At 41.1% G+C, this 22,268-nt stretch overlaps 1 long non-coding RNA gene across 2 annotated transcripts in view; it reads left to right on the forward strand.

The window, feature by feature from the left end:
- Nucleotides 1-5,714: 5,714 nt before the first annotated feature.
- The window catches only part of LOC137379189 (uncharacterized), a 107,785-nt gene continuing 91,231 nt past the window's right edge, over nucleotides 5,715-22,268 (forward strand). For both annotated transcript variants that reach the window (XR_010976755.1, XR_010976756.1), the window contains exon 1: nucleotides 5,715-5,800. This is a non-coding gene — a long non-coding RNA (uncharacterized lncRNA). The remainder of the gene's footprint in view (nucleotides 5,801-22,268) is intronic.

The following is a 22,268-nucleotide window of genomic DNA, read 5'->3' on the forward strand; positions in this document are numbered from 1 at the left end:
CTCTTTTCCCACCTTTGAGCAGCTTGTCCTCCTCACTGTCAACTCTGTTCATTCTCTCTGTCAAGCTGCAGACCAAGGGGGATGAAAACTACAACACCCATGACTGGGAGCAAGTGATGTGAGCAGAACCCTTGAAGTGAGAACTAAGACCTTCACCATGTGCCACACCATTCCCTGTAGACTTCCCCAACTTTAAGTAGCAGTACAAACTCAAAGCATTTCTACTAGCTCAACAACAGCAATAGAAATCATTCAGCATGGGTTGGCATGGGTGGGGCCTTGGTTGGTAGGGCAGATGTGAAAAGGGGCCCATCTCCTGAATGGAATTTTGCTGAAAAGTAGCCACAGCTTCATTTAAATATCATAATACATTTAAATGAATTTTGGCACTATTTTCCGTCTGCAAAAGCTGAGAGCTCACTTCTATTTAGAATAGGTCTAGAATAAATGTTCCATGAGTAACAGTGCTCTTGAATGGTCCAAGTCTTTTTAACCATTATTTTTTGTTTTGCAGTACATTTTTAGTACAGGCTACTGTTATTAATCTTTCCATTGCTGAGGATGATGGTGCAAGGAACATAATTTCCTCTGTTAAATAAAAACAGGAGAAATGCTAAATATTTCATCAGAATTTATCACCTATAACAAAATTGCAGGAATGCATGGTTTTGGAACATATGATTCTTAGAATGTTAACTGTAATAAAAAGCTAGCAGTCATTCCAATGCAGCTGTAACAGCAATCCTTTAATGCTTTTGAAGTTGCTAACCAGCCACTTAAATAGTATAAATGCCCCAACGTTTATTAATCTAGCTGTGCCATGCGCAAGTTCTGTTGTAAATGGCTCAATACAAATCAAGAAGATCCTAGTTTACTAAAAAGGCCCTATATATGTGCTCACTCCATAGTTGCATTTCTAACTTTCCTTATTAAAGATTATTCAAAATACACTAATTTATTATTATTGTGTTATGGTACTTGTGGGCTATCCAAATCCTTGATATAACAAAGAGGAATATAGCTGAGATTATCTTCCAGTTTCTTTTATCTAGATCTGACTAAACAAGCTCAGCACCATACTCTGCTGCTTATTCATACATTAGTCTGCCCAGTTTTTGCTCTGAGTAACACTAACACTCCTGCCTATCTTTACACTATCATTTGAGAGAACACTCTTTGATGTTTATGTGACAGGAGCCATCACCAGCTCCAACTGCCTCCTCGAGAAGAGCTTCAATTAATTTGAAATATGAGGAGAGATCAGATGGTTCAACACAATGATCATAAAGCAATGGTATGAATTTCTCATTTAAAATAAAGACAAAATAAAATAAACTACCATCGGAGATGAGAGATTCCTTTAAATATTTGAATTAAACCTTTAGATTATTTTACAACAAAATAAACTAACACAGCATGCTAGTAATAGTCTAAGAAGAATAGTCACAGTTTAATTCCACTTTATGAACTATTACACAGTACATATAAAAATTCTGCCCTGCTCAGGCTTCAGGTTAATATTGCAGTCGAGCCTGGGTGATGTAATTGGATACTGATTTGCATATTTAAAGAAGGACCGCATTGGCTTCAAATTGGCATCCTTGTCACCTTGTTAGCCAGATTGTGGCGGGAAGACAGTGGGTAAAACATCCCTGCCCCCCATCCCCCCCCCACTCAATTCTATCTGCCCCCTCTGCCCCGTTTCTGCCGGAGGTGGTTAAAATTCTTCCTTTAACTCTGTAAAACTGATAGAAAGGAAACAAATAAAACTGTGATTCCAACCCTTCCTCCTCACCACCTCTTCCCCTATACTCATGGATAAATCTCTGACCAGACGTATTGTCCTGGAGTTGGAGGTTCAGATTTATGCTTGTGGAAATATCCCACAAACAAACACACAGGGGGTAATTTTTACTTTGGGAGCTGGGAGAAAACTAATGGTTTCAGCTCAGCCGCCTGTTGCAGACCCTAACTGAAGTTCAGTGCAAAGGATAATTGGTCGGGGTGTATAACGCACGGCTGATCCGCAACCATCAGTTTTCCGCTCTATTTGGCTGTTTGCAGGATAGGCTTAAAATACATTTTCTTTGCTTTGCTGCCTTTTGTCATCCCTCCCTGTAATGGAGTTGACTCCAACCCACTATGACACACAAAACATCTCATCCTGGGATGTATTCTTCTATTTCAGAAGATTTTACTTTATCACTGAATTTACAAACTGCCCTTGCTCTTGACAGGCAGTGAGTACTCAGTCAGAAAGTTACCATTTGAGGACAAATAATCTCTGAGCTAAATGGTAGTCTGGAGGACTTCAGTTGGTCCAGGAATATTCTGCAAGCAGTATTATCTTGGATATGATTGGCAGCCATGCTGCTGGATTCTTCTACAACCCCTCCCCCCTGCCCCCTGCCCCCAACCCCCAATTGTTTTGACGGTACTTCCTTTATCATGTATGGGTCTATTGCTGATACTGTATTTTTCTCTGCTCACCACTGGCTATTGGAGTGGAGACACATTTATCTGCACTGTATGGGTGACTGGCTGTGTCTCTATGATGCAGGCTTGTCTCTGTTATAGCTTCTTAAAAACTCAATAAAATGTTATTTACAATCACAAAAAAAGAAATTGAACCTTGTAATTGCAGTTTTCAGAGACATTAGATTTAGAATTTTTATTGCATCTATTTTCGCTTTCACACTTACCTTACCTACAGCTGAAGTGCATGACAGCAATTCTACTAACTATATCAGTTGGTCTGGGCTGCTAATTAAAGCGACTTTACAACATTTGACTACTATTGATTCAGACTAGTTCAAACGTTTATAAAAGGTCTCACTATGAAAACATATGAACTACATATAAGCTTACATAAAAGAAAATCATTTATAATGCAGAGATATAAGTTGCTATTGATTTTTCAGCACACCATCTGATTAAGTTGTTTTTGTTATGTAAATGTCATAGTTATAGGCCTTTTCTCTATTGCTGCTAAAACGCTCGTTACGGCATCAAATCCGTTATGAAGTGGACATTTTCTGTGTCAGATATGACAAAACCGGATATTAGACAAGGTCAACTCTTGAATCTTGATTATGCGTTTTCAATCCCTCGAGCCATGAGAAATTGATTCAAACACCTTGTTTAACTTGTTTTCTTACCCATTTGTGACATGTAACAACATCTCACATCGAAGAACATGTCATTTTAATAAATTGCCAGTTAGGAAGTAGAAATTAAATAATTTAATAAATGAACTTAAAAAATGAGGAGTAAATAATGCCACCAGTGGTTTCTGTGGTTCTACTGATTATTCTGTCACACGAAGTGTAGTAGATCCCCAAGTGTGTTGTCATTAATCAACAGAACCAATCGGCTAACTAATTTAGGCAATATTCTTTACCACAGGACATGAATGTCAACAGAGACACATTAAAATAGCATTAGATCAATACCAGACATCAGGTATCTGCTGTCTTCCGTATTGTGGGGTCTACCATTAGTGCATCACATAATCCTATAAGGTTCGTTAACTTTTTACCAATTGGACCATATTATGTACTGTATAATGATAGATTTTTCATAAGATTTATTTATTTTTTTTAAAGTGCTTGTACCAAAAATAAAGTGGGCCATGAGTATAGCAGCCCTTTTTGCAAAACAATATCTTACAAAATAGTTTATTGAAGGTATTTGTCACAGTCAAACTAATGTATTCAAGATTTCTGTGGAATCTTTATCAAATGTTTTGGTTCATTACAAAGCACCGCAATACAATTTACTAACTACATGTGAAGCTGTTGTACGTGTGCTAAGAGAATGCTTTTCAAATACAGTATTTTAATTGTTTTTCTGCTCTGCTCTGCTCTGCTCAAAGAAATTCACTGACGAAACAAGATAAGCACAAGTGCTGTTCCCTCTGGAGCCTCTTGTGGTGTTTTGCACTGCAGAAGAAAAGTTGGTGCAGCTGCAGACTGGGAATACACTCTAAGGTCAGACTACCTATTGTTCTTACTAACTCACAAAAACTGGTAAAGTACTTCTTCTTAAAGACATGCCTCAGCGAATCCCTTAACTAATATAATGCAGCTTTCTCCAGGACCAAGGGAAACGTTTAATAGAAGATGATTGTAATAGCAGAATTTGTAATAACAAAGCTCAACTGTAGCACTAAATAGACTGCTGCCCTTGGTTCCAGCCATCAAGATGATGGACTTTTCTGAATATCTCACTTCTAAATTTCAGATTCAATTTACTGGTTTTATATTGTTTATAACGTTAGCTTCAGAAATGTACCTCATATGTATTAGAAACTCCAAATAAATATATTTTATTTTAACTCTAAAGCTACTTCTTTTGATGAAAACACATGAACTAGATATATTAACCATAAAATAAAAAGGATAGATTGCTACCCATGTAAGTGGTTAGGTTTGGAAATGCTTACAGTGGTGCATAGTCTGGAAATGCATATAGCTGGATCTAAGTTCCGAGAATGAACTGGAAGTGGTTGCTAATGAGATTCAGGCCTGGGATGTGGGGGTATCTCCATGAGGAAAATAACTTTTAGTCATTTGGTAGCACAGAACTTAAGAATTGCTGAAAATAGAGACATGTTGTCAAAGCTTTTCATCTTGCACTCATCAGGACAATACGCAAGAGTAACATTGTTGTTTTCCCTTACATTGGTTATTCTTGCGTATTGTTCTGATGAGTGCAAGATGAAAAGCTTTGACAACATGTCTCTATTTTCTGCATATCTTTAGTATCACAACCCTTAAGATGTAATTGGTGTTAGATTTGGAATAAGAGTAAACACACATAGCTTGAGTATAATGAATATCTGTAATATGACTAGAAAAATTAAACTTGAACTGAATATCTGAAGTATGGCTGCTTTATGACTCCTGTATTAAAATAACTTTGCAGAAAGAATGAGATTTGAATCAAACCTGCTCTAATTGAACAATTTTAGGCCAACTTATCACTACTCATCTTTTGCACAGTTTGGGTAACTGCATTTGAATTGGTCAGTTCCTTTTAAAATTCATGCTGTTCATACACACAGGCATAAAGTGGCCTCTGTACCTGCACAATGCCCCTAAAGGAGGCACTGGGTGAATGGCTATCAGCTATTAATGGAACCACACTAACAAAGGTAGCTGTTTTTTGTTTGCTTTTATATTGATTTGTGGGAAGCCAGATTCTAACAGTCTGTCGAAGGGATATTATCTCTTATACATTGGTATGCATTAGCTTTTCCTAGCTTGACTTTCTTAGTAGTTGTGTTCGCAAATAAACCCATTCAATGGTTGTATCGGGAACCCCTCCACCAGATCCCCTCAAGTATAGAAATGTGCATGAGCCTATTTTGCCTACTAAACAACAGGGACTATACTCCAAAAGTAATTCATTGATTGCAAAATGTCTGAGACATCCTGAAGACATGGAAGAGGCTACATAAATACAATTTTTCTTTCTTTCTTACAGTACAGCAGGGAAATCATGAATATTGAGATCACATCATCAAATTTTTGGATATTTTAGACCAAATGGGAAGCTGAAGCATGAAGGCAATCAGTTTCACTATTGTGCATTCTGTGAAACATGAATCATCTGATACGAAACACAAATTTAAACTGCCCAAAGAGGAGCATAATTGTTGCTGACAGACTGAATATTTTGAATCTGTTCGAGAAGTTCTTCCCTTCCAGGTTAAGCTGCTACAAGATACAACTGCTCACTAACTGTATCATCGCTCAACAGCAAACTAATAAAACAAGGAGCCTGGAGACAGAGCTTGGTGAGTCGCAAACAGAGTGGAAGCTGAAAAATTGGTGATAGTAGGAAGTTGGTGGAGAGAAGGAAGCAGTTTCTCATGCCTGACCCAAAAGGAGTGGAGCTGCAAAACCTATGGATTCTAATGTAACTATCTAGTTAAGTAGGTTCTTTGTATTTAGTCAGTGGTTCTTGTTAAACTTGAGTAAATAATTTAATCTTTGGTTACCTTGCTTTGAGACGTGAATAGAAAAATAGAAGTGTAGTTTAGACTTGGTTAATAGCAATTGTATCAATAATCACCTTATTTTAAGTTTCTAATTTTTTAAAATTTCCTCATGGGGTGTGGGCGCTGCTGGCTAGGCTAGCATTTATTGCCCATCCCTAATTGCCCTTGAGAAGGTGATGGTGAGCTTCCTTCTTTAACCGTTGCAGTCCCTCTGGTGTAGGTACCCCACAGTGCTGTTAGAAAGGGAATTCCAGGATTTTGACCCAGTGACAGTGAAGGAACGGCGATATAGTTCCAAGTCAGGATGGTGTTTGGCTTGGAGGGGAACTTGCAGGTGGGGGTGTTCTCATGCATTTACTGCCCTTGTCCTTCTAGATGGTAGAGATCGCAGGTTTGTAAGGTGCTGTCTAAGGAGCCTTGGGGCATTGCTGCAGTGCATCTTGTAGATGGTACACACTGCTGCCACGGTGTGTTGGTGGTGAAGGGAGTGAATGTTGAAGGTGGTAGACGGGGTGCCAATCAAGTGGGCTGCTTTGTCGTGGATGGTGTCGAGCTTCTTGAGTATTGTTGGAGCTGCACCCATCCAGGCAAGTGGAGAGTATTCCATCACATTCCTGACTTGTGCCTTCTAGATGGTGGACAGGCTTTGGGAAGTCAGGAGGTGAGTTACTCACCGCAGATGTCCCAGCCTCTGGCCTGCTCTTGTAGCCACTGTATTTATTCGGCTGCTTCAGTTCAGTTTCTGGCCAATGGTAACTCCCAGGATGTTGATAGTGGTGAATTCAGTGATGGTAATGCCATTGAACATTAAAGGGAAATGGTTAGGTTCTCTCTGGTTTGAGATGGTCACTGCCTGGCACTTGTGTGGCGCGAATGTTACTTGCCACTTATCATCCCAGCCCTTGATGTTATCCAGGTCTTGCTGCATCTGGACACAGGCTGCTTCATTATCAGAGGAGTTGTGAATGGTGCTGAACATTGTGCAATCATCAGCGAACATTCCCACTTCTGACCTCAGGATGGAGGGAAGGTCATTGATGAAGCAGCTGAAGATGGTTGGGCCTAGGACACTACCTGAGGAATTCCTGAAGTGATGTCCTGGGACTGAGATGATTGACCTCCAACAACCACAACCATAATGAAGAGATAGCTGAGACCTGTAGCCTTTAATTCTCAAGCCATGTGGAACTTCAGGATGCTTCACGTGTCTTGGAGGCCCATAATTGCAGCAAGTGCCTCCAGCTGCTTGATTTTACATTGAAGGTTTCTGAGCATGAAGGGAAGCTGGATTCACTGCAGGGTATATATGGGCAGCTGAATGTTTTCTGGATCACAAGTACCAGGAAGTGGTCACCCCACAGAAAGATAGAGTTCAGAATAGCAAATGAGTGGCCACTTGGAAGGGTGGGAGAAGCAGAAAAAGTCCTTCAGGAGTGTGGCACTCTCAAACTGATATTCAGCATTGAATACCAGACAGGGTGATGACACCTCGAAGGAGTGCAGTCCTGAACATGGCACCATGAGGCAAATGACTGCACAGGGATACAGCAAAGTGTAGGAATGTAGTAGTAATTGGGAATTCAATCATCAGGGGGACAGACAGACTGACAGAATGTTCTGCTATCATCGACATGAGAACCATAAGGTATGTTGCTTTTTTGGTGTCACAGTAAGGAACATCATGAAGGGGGTGCAGAACCTCCTGTGGGGGGGAAGGAGAAGAGCCAGAAGTTGTGCTCCATGTTGTAATTCAGCGTCAGGTGGTGAAGGATATAACTAGAGCCTAGGCTTTATACACTTACAAGCTTTATTCAGAGACAGCCATTACGTATCGTGCACCTCCAATCCAACAATCACAGTTTCAGCCTGCTGATATATCTTTGAGCACAGCTGAGTCTCCAGCTAATGTCCACCATCTAAATACAAATTAACACCCAATTAATATACAATTAATAGTCCATGTCAGAAACAATGTCATAATGAGGAAGAGGGTTGAGGTCCCATAGTCAGAGTTTAAGGAGCTAGGGAGGAAGTTAAAAAGCAGGACCTCAAAGATAGTAATCTCTGTATTACTCCCAAGTATAAGTGAAAGTGGAAAAGTACTTTAATGCATGGATAGAAACATGTGCAGGAGGGAGGCTTCAGATTCCAGGGATATCGAGACCAGTTCTGTGGCATGGTATTCCCAAAAGATAGTGAAGGAAAAAAAGGAGAGGTAGCAGTTTTGATTAAAGGAAATATTAGAGTGCTAGAAAGAGGTAATGTTCTTGAGGGCTCAAAGAATGAATATATTCGGTTGGAGTAAAGAAACAATCGATGCGCTACTTGTGTATTTTATAGGCCACCAAATAGTGGGTAGGAAATAGAAGAGCAGATTTGCAGCCAAATTACTGAGAGATGGAAGAACTGCAGATTACTGATAATGGGAGACTTTAACTACCCTAATATTGAATGAGCCAGTGATTGTACTAAAGACAGAGAAGGGAAGGAATTTCTGAAGTGTTTCCAGGAAAATGTTCTTGATCAGTATGTTTCCTGCACAATGAGGAAGGAGGCATTGCTGGATCCAGTTTTAGGGAATGAAATGGATCAAGTCGAGAATGTCACAGTCAGGGAGTATTGTAAGGTTTAGATTAATTATGAAGAAGGACAAGTAGCAATCTAGAATAAAAATACTTAACTGGAGGAAAGATAATTTCAGCAAATTGAGGAAGGAGCTGATCTGGGTAAATTGGAGTCAAAGACTGGCAGGAAGGAATGTAACAGAGAAATGGGAGACCTTTAAAGAGGGAATGGTTTGGATGCTGTCTTGTTGCATTCCCACGAGGGCGAAAGGACGGGCAACCAAACCAGGAGCTCCCTGGATGACAGGCAAACCCACACCTAAAAAGACTGAGGAACATTAAAAGTTAAAATTGCAAGCCCCTGACTGGAAAGATATTTGCATGGTAACAGACAGTGTTGGAACAAGGGACAAAGGACCATGCCCTGACTCATTCACCCAACAATGGACTTTTGATTACAGACGGAAGGTGGGGGAAACTAGCATTCCAGGTTGACTGCCAAGATAGCAGAATCCACAAACACAGAAGAAGTGGTCAGACCAGTTTTAGTCACATGACTAGCTGGCTGTTGAGATTTGAACTTCCAACAAGGGATTTGAACTCAGAAAGCTCCTGGCTCCTGGTTTGAGAAGGCGTCTCTTTTGTCTGCTCTCATCCAGTTTCTCACCAGCTTTGGAATCCATTGAAAACATGTGAACCTCAAAGAGAGAAAAGTCTCCTACGTGAACAAAGTTTAAGAAGAACACTGAGTCCCAACGAACAGCAAGACTACCTACAATTAAGTGAGCTCGAAGCACAGTAAACAAGAAACTCTTCTGATAATGCCTCAAACCCCTCTCTAGTATATTTTCCTCTCCTCTTTTCTGCCCCTATTTGCATGTTTATATCACGTCTGCACGCTAGCGTGGGTGCATCGTATATCTGTAGGATTTAACTGTATTAGAGTTTAAGTTTTAGTAAATTACACTTTTTCTTCTTTAAACCTGAGAAAACCTGGTGTGTTGGTTTCTTTGCCTTATAATTGGAAAGCTGTGAACAAGGATTCACAAAAGGGGGAGCTCAAAACACAGTGTGTTCAAAAATAAAACCCTGTTACAATAAGACCAGGTAAAGACAGCAAAAGGCCCCTAGACACATTTCTCACCTGGTCATAACAGTTAGCGAGTAGGATCAAGCAGAAAAAGGGGGCATATAACAGATGTCAGCTTGAGCATCAGGCTGAATATGAAAAGTACAAAGAACAAGTGAAAAAGAAAATAAGAGGGTCAAAGAGATGGTTTAAGAATAGATTAGCAGTTAATATAAAAGCGAATCCAAAGGTAATATTCCCACTGAGCTGTGGACATGCATGGCTGCACACTTTGTCCCATATTAAATACTGCACAACAGCCACCCAAAAATAAGGTACTGTGGACTGAAAAAAACGTCCATGCACAATAACAAAATTTTCCTGGGAACATTGTCCAAAGGTCTTCTGTAGGCATATTAAAGGTAAAATGGTTGTCAGAGGAGCAGGGACCAATTAGGGACCAAAATGGAGATCTATTGGTAGAGGTGGAGGTACTAAATGAATACTTTGCATCAGTGTTTGCCAAGGAAGCGGACTATAGATTAGTACAGCACAGAGGAGGCCATATGACTCATCAAGTCTGCAAGGCTCTTTCAAAGAGCAACCCAGTTAGTCCCATTCCCCTACTCTTTCCCCATATCCCTACAACTTACAACTTCAAGTATTTATCCCATTCCCTTTTGAAAGTTACGATTAGCTTTGTTTCCACCACCCAATCAGGCAGTGCATTTCAAATCCCAACCAATCAAAAGGTTTTCCTCATACCACCTCTGGTTCTTTTGCCAGTCATCTTAAGTCTGCATCCTCTGGTTATCAATCCTTCAGCTATTGGAAACAATTTCTCTTTATTTACTCTGTCTAAATCCTTCATGATTTTAAACACCTCTAACAGATCACCTCTTAGCTTTTTCTGCTTTAAGGAGAATACCCCAGCTTCTCCAGTCTGTCCACATAACTGTTATCCATCATCCCCAGAACCATTCTGGTATCACTCTTCTGTATCCTCTCCAAAGCCTCCATGTCCTTCCTAAAGTGTGGCACCCAGAAGTGAACACAATACACCAGGTGAGGCTGAACTAATGTTTCATATAGGTGTAACATAACTTCCTGGCTATTGTATTCTATTTATAAAGCCCAGGATCCCATATGCTTTACTAACTGCTTTGTTAACCTGCCCTGTCACCTTCAAAGATTTGTGCATAAACACCCCCAGGTTTCTCTCTTCTTGCATCCCCTTTAAAAATGTACCATTTAGCATGTATTGTCTCTCCTCAATGTCTCCTCAATCACCTCTCACTTTTCTCTGTTGAATTTCATCTGTTATGGATCTGTCCATTCCATAACTTACCTCTTCTTTAAGTCTATTACTACCTTCGTCACTGTTTACTCCAGTTCAAAGTTTGGTGTCATCTGCAAATTTCAAAATTGTGCCCTTTAACCCAAATCCAAGTCATTAATATATACCAAAAACAGAAGTTGTCTTTGTACTGAAACTTGGGGAACACTGCTGTATATGTCTATCCGGTCCAAAAAACAACCATTTGCCACAACTCTCTGCTTTCTATCCCTTCGTCAATATTGTATTCATGCTGCTACTGCTCCTTTTATCCCATGGGCTTCAATTTTGCTAACACGCCTATTAAATGGTATTTCATCATATGCCTTTTGAAAGTCCATATACACAACATCACCTACATTGCCCTCAATCTCCCTCTCTGTTACCTCATCAACTCAGCCAAATCAATCAAACATGATTTACCCTTAACAAATCCATGCTGGCTCTCCTTTATTAGTCCATACTCGCCCAAGTGGCTGTTAATTTTCTCCTGGATTATTGTTTCTGAAAGGTTCCCCACCACCAACGTTAAACTGACTGGGTTTAAAGCCTTTCACATTTCTAATATCTGCTAGTTCTGAAGAAGGGTCACTGACCTGAAACGTTAACTCTGCATCTCTCTCCACAGATGCTGCCAGATCTGCTGAGTATTTCCAGCATTTCTTGTTTTTATTAAACTGACTGGGCTTCAATTGCCAGGTTTATCCTTCTTCCCTTTTTTGAACAAATGGTGTATATTTTCAACTATTCAATTTTTTTTATTTCCATCAACTTCTCCATAAATTGTGTGAAGCACACTGATAAAATGGCACAAAATTGAAGTTTGTGAGAAATAGTCAGTCATAATGAAGTGAATATTTAAATATTAAGTAACAAGACTGCTTAAATATTAAGTAATATAATTTCTTGACTTTCAGCTTGAAAACTGCATTTTTAATGGATTGTTCTATTTCCCACTCAGGGGTTATACAAATAGGTGTCTTTCCTGTGGCCTTTAAATAGCGATTTTTGAAAAATTAATAAATACTATATTTATTCAACATATATTAAAATTGTAGCAATCTCTCTTAAGGCATCTTAAATTTTTCGTCATGTATGGTAAATAAAGAATGAAAAAGCATTTAAGGATCAATAGAAATTAATTGATTATGAGTCCGATATTTGATATCTGGCAGGTAATCAATGTCACATGCTTTTTTCTTCACTGCTCACGTGGATTATCGGGGTGGGGCGGGGGGAGTGCAATTTTATGGTGCAATTACATTGCTATTAAGGAACTCACATATCAGACGTCAGTCTCTAGAAATTAAGTTCAAAGTTCAGCAATTCAACTCAGAATCACCTGATGCTTCTCACTCTTAAACATTGACCCATAATTTGCTGCAGTCGGGCATCTAACGGCATCTGCTGTTAGTTAGATTTGTCTTTTCTTGTTTCTGTTTTTTAATTTTTTTTAACATAGCAAATTGCTGAATGTGTGAGCTGTTAATGTCACAGTGAAGGAAACAGGGCGACTGGGACCTGAGTGCACAGGGCAAGCAAATTGAAGGATTGGGATGCGACCAGTGCAAGATTTGAGCAGGGAGTATAAAGTGTAAAATAGAATGGTGAACTCAATATCAAATCAGGTATAGAAAGAGAAATAAAGAGAGGGTAAGAACAACTGGATTAAGAGAGAGAAAAAAGACAGAAAGAAAAGGTTAAATAAAAGTTTTAATTTTAAGTTTTACATTTGCAAAATCTCCAATAACAATTAAAATCTGATAAATGGGACTTCATACTTTTAATATGTTAATTTTCAGTGCCAGAGGTTAACTAGCAGTAATTAACATTTATCAGATCGTTAAAAAGGGTACTTAGACCTGAAATAACTTGACAACTTTATGTGGTGAGTTTAGTTCATTTCTACCATGCAAATACAGAACCTTTATGGCACTCAAGGCATTTCAGTTGTGAGGCCAACAGCAAGCTGCCATTTTGTGATGCTAAGTATCTCGGACAGCAACCTTTGGATGTTTAACTGGATATCTGCCCTCACCTGCAGTTGCTGCAGCATTGGTGCATAAATAATAGCCTCACCATTAGCCTCACCATTATTTTAACAGCAAATTATAGGTCATTGATTTCTATTACTTTTTAAAGTTATTGCGGGTTTGTTTTATATCACAATATAGCAGATATTTAGACATTCAAACAGCATTATTGAGACCTACAGCTGTTTTTTTGGCAATCTATGAGGATGTTTTCTACTTTCAGAAATCAGTGTTAATCTGTCTTCTTTTTACTTTAACAACAACAAGCAGAAGTGGTGGTTACTTCAGTTTTCAGTTGAGGAAAGTGAATCAAACTTACATTGTACGATCTGTCTGTACCAAAATATCTTATACACTTGCAATTTCTAATATATTAGCAATAAATCATGAAGTAACAATCTTTCAGTTGAGCAGATCTCTTATTAGTGCTTCCAAATGTGTTATATCTGCCCATGATTTTAATCCATGAGCAGCTCCGGGCGAGGTATCTGTTGTCTCTGTTCTGGATCTTCACTCTCATCCCTCTGCTTCCATTCTCTCAGAGGTATCAGGTAAAATTTAACTTCAACAAAGGTGAAAGATGGTGGTGGGGGTGGAGGACAGTGGGCGAGGCACCAGTCACCTATCATACACGCTGCCTGATTTTTCTTTTCTTTAAAGTCAAGGAAAGGAAAATTGAGTGGTGTAAAATAGGTGGACAAACCAATACTGCCAGTTTTACGTGTGTGCATGGTGCATTTTCTATTCAGTACAGTCCTAAAATGATAAACAGTATCCTATATACATTAAAAGGCCCTATTGCCAGACTCAGGTAGGTGCTATGTCCATCTCGCAGTAGTCCCTGGGGAGGATTTCAGCAGCTATAGCAATGCTGGGAGTGGTGGCATTATTGCCTCATTCCACCAGGTGGGGGGCCTCAAAATCTTCCTCATCATATCTATGAGGTTAGCAAATTATACGATTCTCATATCTTCTTCCGATATCAATGGTTTTTCTTTAACATCTGTCCACTCCCTGTAAAAATTTAAGAGGTAACTTTGAACCATGATGCTCCTAAATTTTTCAGTGTAAAGTTATGCAAGCATAATATTTTCATTAATCAAGGAAACTCATGTGAGCTGGCCTTTTGCACAAGGGTGGAGATATGTAGAGGTTTTAGCAGACGTATCTCAGAAGCGATGCAAACAATCAGGGTGTATGCCCTTCTCAAACCAGTACTCAGCATTGTAGACTGCTGGGAGCGACAACACCTTGGAGGAGTGCAGTTCAGATTATGGCACCAATGACTAAGGGACTGCATAGGGGGCAAACAGTAAAAATACAGTCATTATAGGAGATTTCGTAATCGGGGGACAGAGAGGCATTTCTGTAACTGTCATCGTGAGCCCCGTGTGGTGTGTTGCCTCCCTGGTGCCAGGGTAAAGGACATCACGGAGAGGATGCAGAATATTTTGCAAGGGGACTGGAGTGAGCCAGAAGTTGTGGTACATGTCAGTACCAACAACATACAGTGGGCAGGTCTTGAGATCCTAGGGTCAGATTTTCAGTAGCTGGAGATGAAGTTAAAAGGTAGTAATCCTTACCCTCACTGCTGTGTGCTAGCGAGAGTAGAAATAGGAAAATAGGCAGGATTAGTGCGTGGCTTGAGGCATGGTACAGGGGGAAGAGCTTCAGATTCTTGGGACACTAGGACCAGTTCTGGGGCCGAAAGCATCAATTCAAAAGGGACAGGTTACACCTCAACAGGACTGGGACCAATGTCCTCAGAGGGTTGTTCATTCGTGAGGATGGGGAGGGTTAAACTAAATTGTCAGGGCACCAGCATATAGAAGTAGAAGAGAGGAATAAGGTGCATAAAGTGAGTGTGTTGGATATTACTAGAAAAGGGAGTTGCACCAAATTAGATAGCAGCAGACTGAGAAGGACTATGAGGAATACAAAGACAGGTTTGCGAAGCATGTATGTAAACTCACAAAGTGTGGTGAATAAGATTGGTGAGCTACAAGCACAAATAGCCATGTAGGAATATGATGTAGTGGCAATAACGAAAACGTAGCTTAAAAATGGTGAGGAGTCGGTACTTACTATTCAAGGATATAAAGTGTTCAGAAAAGATAGAGAAGGAGAAAAGGGAGCTGAGGTGGCAGTACTGATTAGGGGAAACATTGTAGTGTTGGAAAGAGAGGATGTCCTTGAGGGGGCAAGGACAGAATCCATTTGGTTAGAGTTAAGAAACAGAAAGGGTATGATCAAGCTGCTGGGAAAACTCTATAGACCTTGAAATGTTGAGACAGAGATAGAGGAGCAAATCTGGAGGGAAATCACAGAGATGCGCAAGAACTATAGAGTGGTGATATTGGGGGACTTTAATTACCCAAACATTAATTGGGATAGTGTTAGTGCCATGCAGGCACCCACCTGCCAAGAATGAGACACATTTTAGGTGGCACAGTGGCGCAGTGGTTAGCACTGTAGCCTCACAGCTCCAGTGAGCTGGGTTCGATTCTGGGTACTGCCTGTGCGGAGTTTGCAAGTTCTCCCTGTGACTGCGTTTCTGGGTTTCTGCCGGGTGCTCCAGTTTCCTCCCACAGCCAAAGACTTGCAGGTTGATAGGTAAATTGGCCATTATAAATTGCCCCTAGTATAAGTAGGGGAATTGTGGGGATGTGGTAGGAAGATGGGATTAGTATAAATGGGTGGTTCATGGTCAGCACAGACTCAGTGGGCTGAAGGGCCTGTTTCAGTGCTGTATCTCTAAATAAAATAAATAAATTAATGTTGCCACATGAACATTGATTTTTAAACTGTTACTGGAGTAAAGAAAGAACTTGTTTTTAAAAAAACACCAGATCCTTGACTGGAAAGACATTTGCATTGTAACAGACTGTACTTGGAAAGGACAAAGGGGCCACTCCCTGTTCCAATTTAATCCACAATGGACTTTTAATTACCAGACGTTGAAGGTGGAGAAGCTAGCATTCCAGGTTAACTGCTAAGATGGCCGAATACACAAACAGATGTGGTCGGACCAGTTTAGTCACATGACTAACTGGCTGTTGGAGTTTTTTTTTAATTTGAATTTGCCAGAGTTTTAAAACTCAGAAAGCTGTTTGCTCCTGAACTGAAGAGACCTCTCTCCTGTCTGCTCTCATCTCGTTTTCACCAACTTCAGAATCCATTGAAGACATATGAACCCCAAGAGTGAAAAGTCTCCTACGGTGAACAAGGTTTAAGATGAACACTGGGCCCCAACGAAAATCAAGATCTACCTACAAGCAAGGACTACAGCAAGCTTGAAGCACAGTAACAAAGATCTCTCTTCAGAGATTGCCTCAAACCTGACTATTTTTTCTTCTGCTCTTTTCTGTCTCTATTTGCATGTGCGTATCGCATATGCATGCTCGCGTGGGGCACGGTGTATATCCATAGTCGTTAACCGAATTAGAGTTTAAGTTTAAATAAATTTCACTTTTGTTCTTTAAACCAAAGAAAGTCTGTTTGTGCTCATTTCTTTGCCTTATAATTGGAAAGCGGTGAACAGGGATTCACCAAGGGGAAGCTCAAAACACAGTGTGTTTAAAAAATGAAAACCTGTTACAATAAGACCAGGTGAAAGCTAAAAGTGACCCCAAGACACCTTTCTCACCTGGTCATAACTGTTAGAGTAAAGAGTAAGGAGGGGGAGGAATTTATGAAATGCGTTCAGGAGAACATCTTTGACCAGTATGTTCTCGGTCCAACTATGAAGGAAGTTTGCTGGATCTGGTGTTGGGGAATGGGGTGGGCCAAGTAGACCAAGTGTCTATGGGGCAACACTTGGGTAAGAGTGATCATCGTTTAGGCTAGTAATGGAGAACAGCAAGGATCAATCCGGAGTAGAACTTCTAAATTGGGAGAGGCCTAACTTCAATGGGATGAGAAGAGATTTAGCCAGGGTAAAGTGGAACCAAAGACTGGCAGGAAAAACTGTAACAGAAAAATGGGTGATCTTTAATGAGGCAATGCTGCAGGTACAGACTAGGTGCATTCCAACAAGGGCGAAAGGTAAGGGAACCAAAACCAGGGCTCCTTGGATGAGAGAGAGATCGAGAATATGATGAAACAAAAAAAGGTGTATAATGCATGTCAGGTGAACTCTTCAAGCGAGAACCAGGTCAAATACAATAAGATGAGAGAGGAGGTGAAGAGGAAAATAAGACTGACAAAGAGAGAACATGAGAATAGAATGACAGTCAACATAAAAGGGAACCCAAAAATCTTTTACTGACGTGTAAATAGCAAGTGGGTCCTATTAGGGACAACGAGGCTAGAATATTTCATGGGTACTTGTATCAGTGTTTACTAAGGAAAAGGATGCTAAAAAAAATATGGTAGAAGTGGAGATGGTAGAGGTAATGGATGGGTGAAAATTGAGTGGCAGGATCTACTGGAAAGGCTGGCTATGCTTAGAATGGATAGGTCACCTGGTCTGGATGGCTTGCATCTCAGGTTACTAAAAGAAGTTGGGGTTGAAATAAAGGAAGGGCTTGCCATAATCTTCCAAACTTCCCTAGATACGGGACAGATGCCAGAGGATTGCAGAGTGGCTTATTAAAGAAAGGGTGTAAGGACATTCCGAGTGACTACAGGCCAGTCAGTTTAATATCAGTGGTGGGTAAAGTTTTAGAGACAATAATCAGGGAAAAAAAGTAAACAGGCACTGGGAGACTTTTCAGTTAATTATGGAGAGTGTTATATGAGTGTGCTTTGTTGAAAGATAATTATCTTTAATCCACTGACTGGAGATCTGAGTTTGTATTTATTTTTAAAAAGACATTTGTAAAAAGGCATTTAAAACAGAATGATCAGCTTAAGATGATCACATAGTGTGCTATACTTTATCCTACATTGCAAAGGACTGTCAGGAGGGAGACAAAATGTCTGTGCATTTCCCAGCAAGGACCAAGACCCTGGAAGTTTAAAGGAACTATCAGTTCTTTTCAGCAAACAGAGAAATACTCACTGCGATGTTTGAATCATTGAGTGACTGTCATGTGACAATCCCTTCCCCATCTGTGTTTTTTTTTAAGCTGTTTTGTTTCTCAGCAACAGAGGAGAAGCAACTGGACACTGACACGTGCAGACCTAAGTGGGGGTCCCTCTCTCTTTATTCTAGCTTGAAAGCTTTAAAATCCTGCTTGTTGACTGACCACCTTTGCATACCCTGGCTATAATCAGAAACCCCATTGGAGGAAATCATCTGCATCGCTATCTCCAAGAGACCCACCAAACCAATCATCTTCCTCTTCAAACTAAAAGCCTCAGGACCACCAAATTCAGCTAAAAGCCAGCTGAATCACCAGGCTGTATACCTTTTTTTATGGACTCTAACTCAACCAATCTATCCTTCCCCACTCTGTAACCTATATATGTGTGTACAAAACCTCTAGTGTATGTGTGAGAGTGAAAGTTGGCACATTGTTTCTTATTTTATTAGTTCAGTTTAGGTACAATAAAGTTAACCTCTTTCTTTGTTAACTCAAGAAATCCTGTCCACTTACTTACTTGCTATGATCATAACAAGAACCAATCAAGCACCTACTGAATTGGCCAGTACATCTTCTTTAAGAAAGAATTAAACCTGTTGTGGTGTAACAAGGAGAGGGAAAAGAGGGAAGCTCTTCGATCCCTCCTCACTTGACTGTAACAAGAGCCAGCAAGGATTTGTAAAGGGCAGATTGTGCTTGGCTAATTAATTAAATTTTTTTGATGAAGTAACAGAGAAGGTTGTTGAAGGGAATTCAATCAATGTTGTTTATATGGATTTTAAGAATTACCACATAAAAGGCTGGATAACAAAATTGAGGCTCATGGAATGGGAGGGTCAGTGTCAGCTTGGATTTAAAAAAATTGGTTAGGGACATTAAACAGCAAATAGGTTAATTTTCTGTCTGGAAGATGGTAGACAGTGGTGTTCCTGAGAGTCAGTGATAGGACCACTGCTTTTATATAAAAATTACCTGAATATTGGAATACAAATTTCAAAATTTGCTGATGATACCAAACTTGGAGGAGTGACAAACAGTGAGGATGATACAAAGTGACTGCAACAGGAGATAGATAGGCTAGCAGGTGGGTAGATGAGTGGCAAATTGAATTTAATACAGAGAAGCGTGAGGTGAAGCATTTTGGCAGGAGGAGTAGGGAGAGGCAATAAAGACTTAATGGCACAGTTCTAAAGAGTGTGCAGGTACAGAAGGATCTGGGGGTGCATGTGCATTGATCTTTGAAGGTGGCAGGACATAGAGAGAATGGTTAAGAAAGCAGATGGAGTCTTGGGCTTCATAAATAGAGGTATTGAATACAAAAGCAGGGGAGTTATGCTGAACATTTATAAAGCTCTGGTTAGGCCACAACTAGAGTATTGCCATAGTTCTGGTCACCACACTTTAGGAAGCAATTAAGGGTCCTTGAGAGGGTGCAGAGGAGATTTACCAAGAATGGTTCCAGGGATGAGAAATTTTAGCTACAAGGTTAGGTTGGAGATTCTGGGGTTGTTCTCTTTGCAGCAAAGGAGATTGAGGGAAGATTTAATAGAGGTGTACAGGATTATGACAGGTTTAGATAAAGTAAACAAGGAAAAACTGTTCCCATTAGCTGATGATACGAGGACTAGAGGACACAGATTGAAGGTTTTGGGCAAGAGATGCAGGGGGAATGTGAGGAAGAATTTTTTTTTATGCAGCAAGTGCTAATGACCTGGAATTCACTGTACACGAGGGTGCTGGAAGTGGAGATGATCAATGATTTCAAAAGGAAATTGAATGGCCACTTGAAAGAAATAAACTTGCAAGGCAACGGGGATTGAGCGGGGAAATGGGACTGACTGATTGCTCTACAGAAAGCCGATATAGTCTTGAAGGACCGAGTGTCCTTCTTCTGTGCTGTGAATGACTCTGTGACTAGCATTATTTAAAGGGATCATTATGTAACTTTCAGGTGAGGTGCTTTTGACTTTCTTTTGCTGCTACAGAGTTAGTGGAAGTAGCATGTACTTTGTTGTTGGATGAGCTCACATAACTTGTTGGAGTCTGAAGACAGTGGTGCTGGACCTTTGCAAGAAGTTTAGAGGATTTTGAGGCCTCTGAGCAGAAAACTTGCTCTCTCTCATGGTAGCTATGGTTGCAGACCTTCTTGGATTGCAGTACAACAGGGAAATGGAGCACAGGCAGCAGAGAAGAGATGCTTCACACAGAGGGAAGAGAAGGAGGGCTCTGAATAGGTCATACCCACCTAAGGTCTTCAGACAGCACTTCTCCTACCTCCACCTCAGCCAGGAGCAGCATCTGTTGTGGCTACATTTCACCAAGTAGGTGGTCATTGAACTGTGTCACCTTCTCCAACCAGACCTGCAGCCACAGTGCAGGACGAGCACAGCACTGCCATTGGCCATCATGTCCACCATCACCCTCAATTTCTACACCTTAGGATCCTCCAGGGAGGAGCTGCTGACATTGACAACATATCTCAGTTCACCATGAATCGCTACATCTGGGAGGTTACTGAGGCTCTGTACTCGTGGAAAGAGGAATTCATAGTCTTCTCTCTAAGCAGAGAGAAGCAGGAGGAGAGAATACATGGTTTTACTAGGGTAGCGGGATTCACAATAGTGCTGAGAGCCATAGACTACACCCACATGGCTCTGTGGGCATCATATCTTAACAGGAAGAGGTACAGGAACGATTAATGTTCTGTTGGCATTTGACCATGCACAAAGCATCATGTTGGTGAACACCCGCTATCCTGGCAGCAGTCACTAAGCTTTTAACCTGCAGCAGTCAACCATTCCTGCCATCTTCAAGCCACTGCATTGAATCAAAAGGTGGTTTCTTGGCAATGAGGGTTACCCGCTGTACACATGACTAATGACTCACCTCTGCCACCTACGCACATGTGGACAATGCTCCTTCAGTGAGAGGCATGCTGCAACCAGGAATGTGTTGGAGCTGACCTTTGGCATCCTCAAACAAGAGTTCCACTGCCTTGATTGCTTGGGGGGGAAGCCCTACAGTACTCACCAATGTGTGTCTCACGATTCATGGTGTCTGCTGCATTCTCCACAGCCTGGCAATCAAGAGGGTGCAGGACTTGCCACCAGGGCTTCGGCAACTACCTCAGGATGAGGAGAAAGATAAAAAGGAAGAGAGGAGGTGCTGAGGATATCAACACTCCAGACAGGCTGTCCATGATTATCTCATCAGACTTTGGTTCCCATGAAAATATCCCTACATCACCACTACTCCACACTGCCCCACCTTACCATCCCTCTGCTGCAGACCTTCACAGCGTCCTCTTAGCCAAAATCCTGAATTAAAAGAGACCATAAACCAATCATTCCACAACAACTTTATCAAACAACACTTCCAATAATATATACGATACTCAACAATTTACCCTTGTGCTTTCCTTTGGTGTCTGTCTTAGAGTGTAGAGTTATACAGCACAGAAACAGGCCTTTCGGCCCATCGTGTCTGTGCCGGCCATCTTGCAGGTGCCTTTTGTCTGGCCTTGTGCTCCTACACAATGCTGCCCCGGTGACTGCAGCATGGCTGGTGGAAGGCTGCTGACTTTCACTGGGGGAGACTGTAGATGGCCTTACAGGCTGCCCTCTTTTAGCTCTGGGCCTTGAGGGCTTGCCTTGGTACTACCTCGGCATGGGCAGCAGTAGTCTGGGCTGTAAGGCTTACAGACAACAGCAAGGGCACTGGCAAAGTGGCAATGGTGGGAGCACAAATGCTGTCATGCTGAAAGAGCACAGCAGGTTGTGTCCCAGGAAGCCACTGCCACTCCCCTGGGGCAGCGCCTCAGCAGTCCGACTAATCTGTTAGAGAACAGATTGCTGGACTGCTGTGAGAGCCTGTGAACCACTTTGAGCCCTGGTATCCTCAGCCGTGATGGCAGCAGTCTGAGCCTACATGGCACCAAGCTGAATTTGCATGGCAACAAGCAAAAATCTGTGACCTCAGTCTGACCTTCCACTGCAGCACTCAAATGTTGGGTGGCTTCTGTCTTCGCTGCAATGGAAGCTGAGTCCTCGCCCATCAGACGCTGAAACACAGCTGGACACTTCCATGCTCCTTGACAGTTACAGGGGCTCTCTGGCGGAGCTGCCAATGCATTTCTGTGTGCATGCCCATCAGTCTTTTCCTGTACACCATCCATCAAAGTCCTCATCTGAGTTCCCTGCAGTAGAACTAGTCTGTGACCTCACCCTCCAGAGAGC

This window comes from Heterodontus francisci, chromosome 17 (genome assembly GCF_036365525.1).
Source record: "Heterodontus francisci isolate sHetFra1 chromosome 17, sHetFra1.hap1, whole genome shotgun sequence".
NCBI lineage: Eukaryota > Metazoa > Chordata > Chondrichthyes > Heterodontiformes > Heterodontidae > Heterodontus > Heterodontus francisci.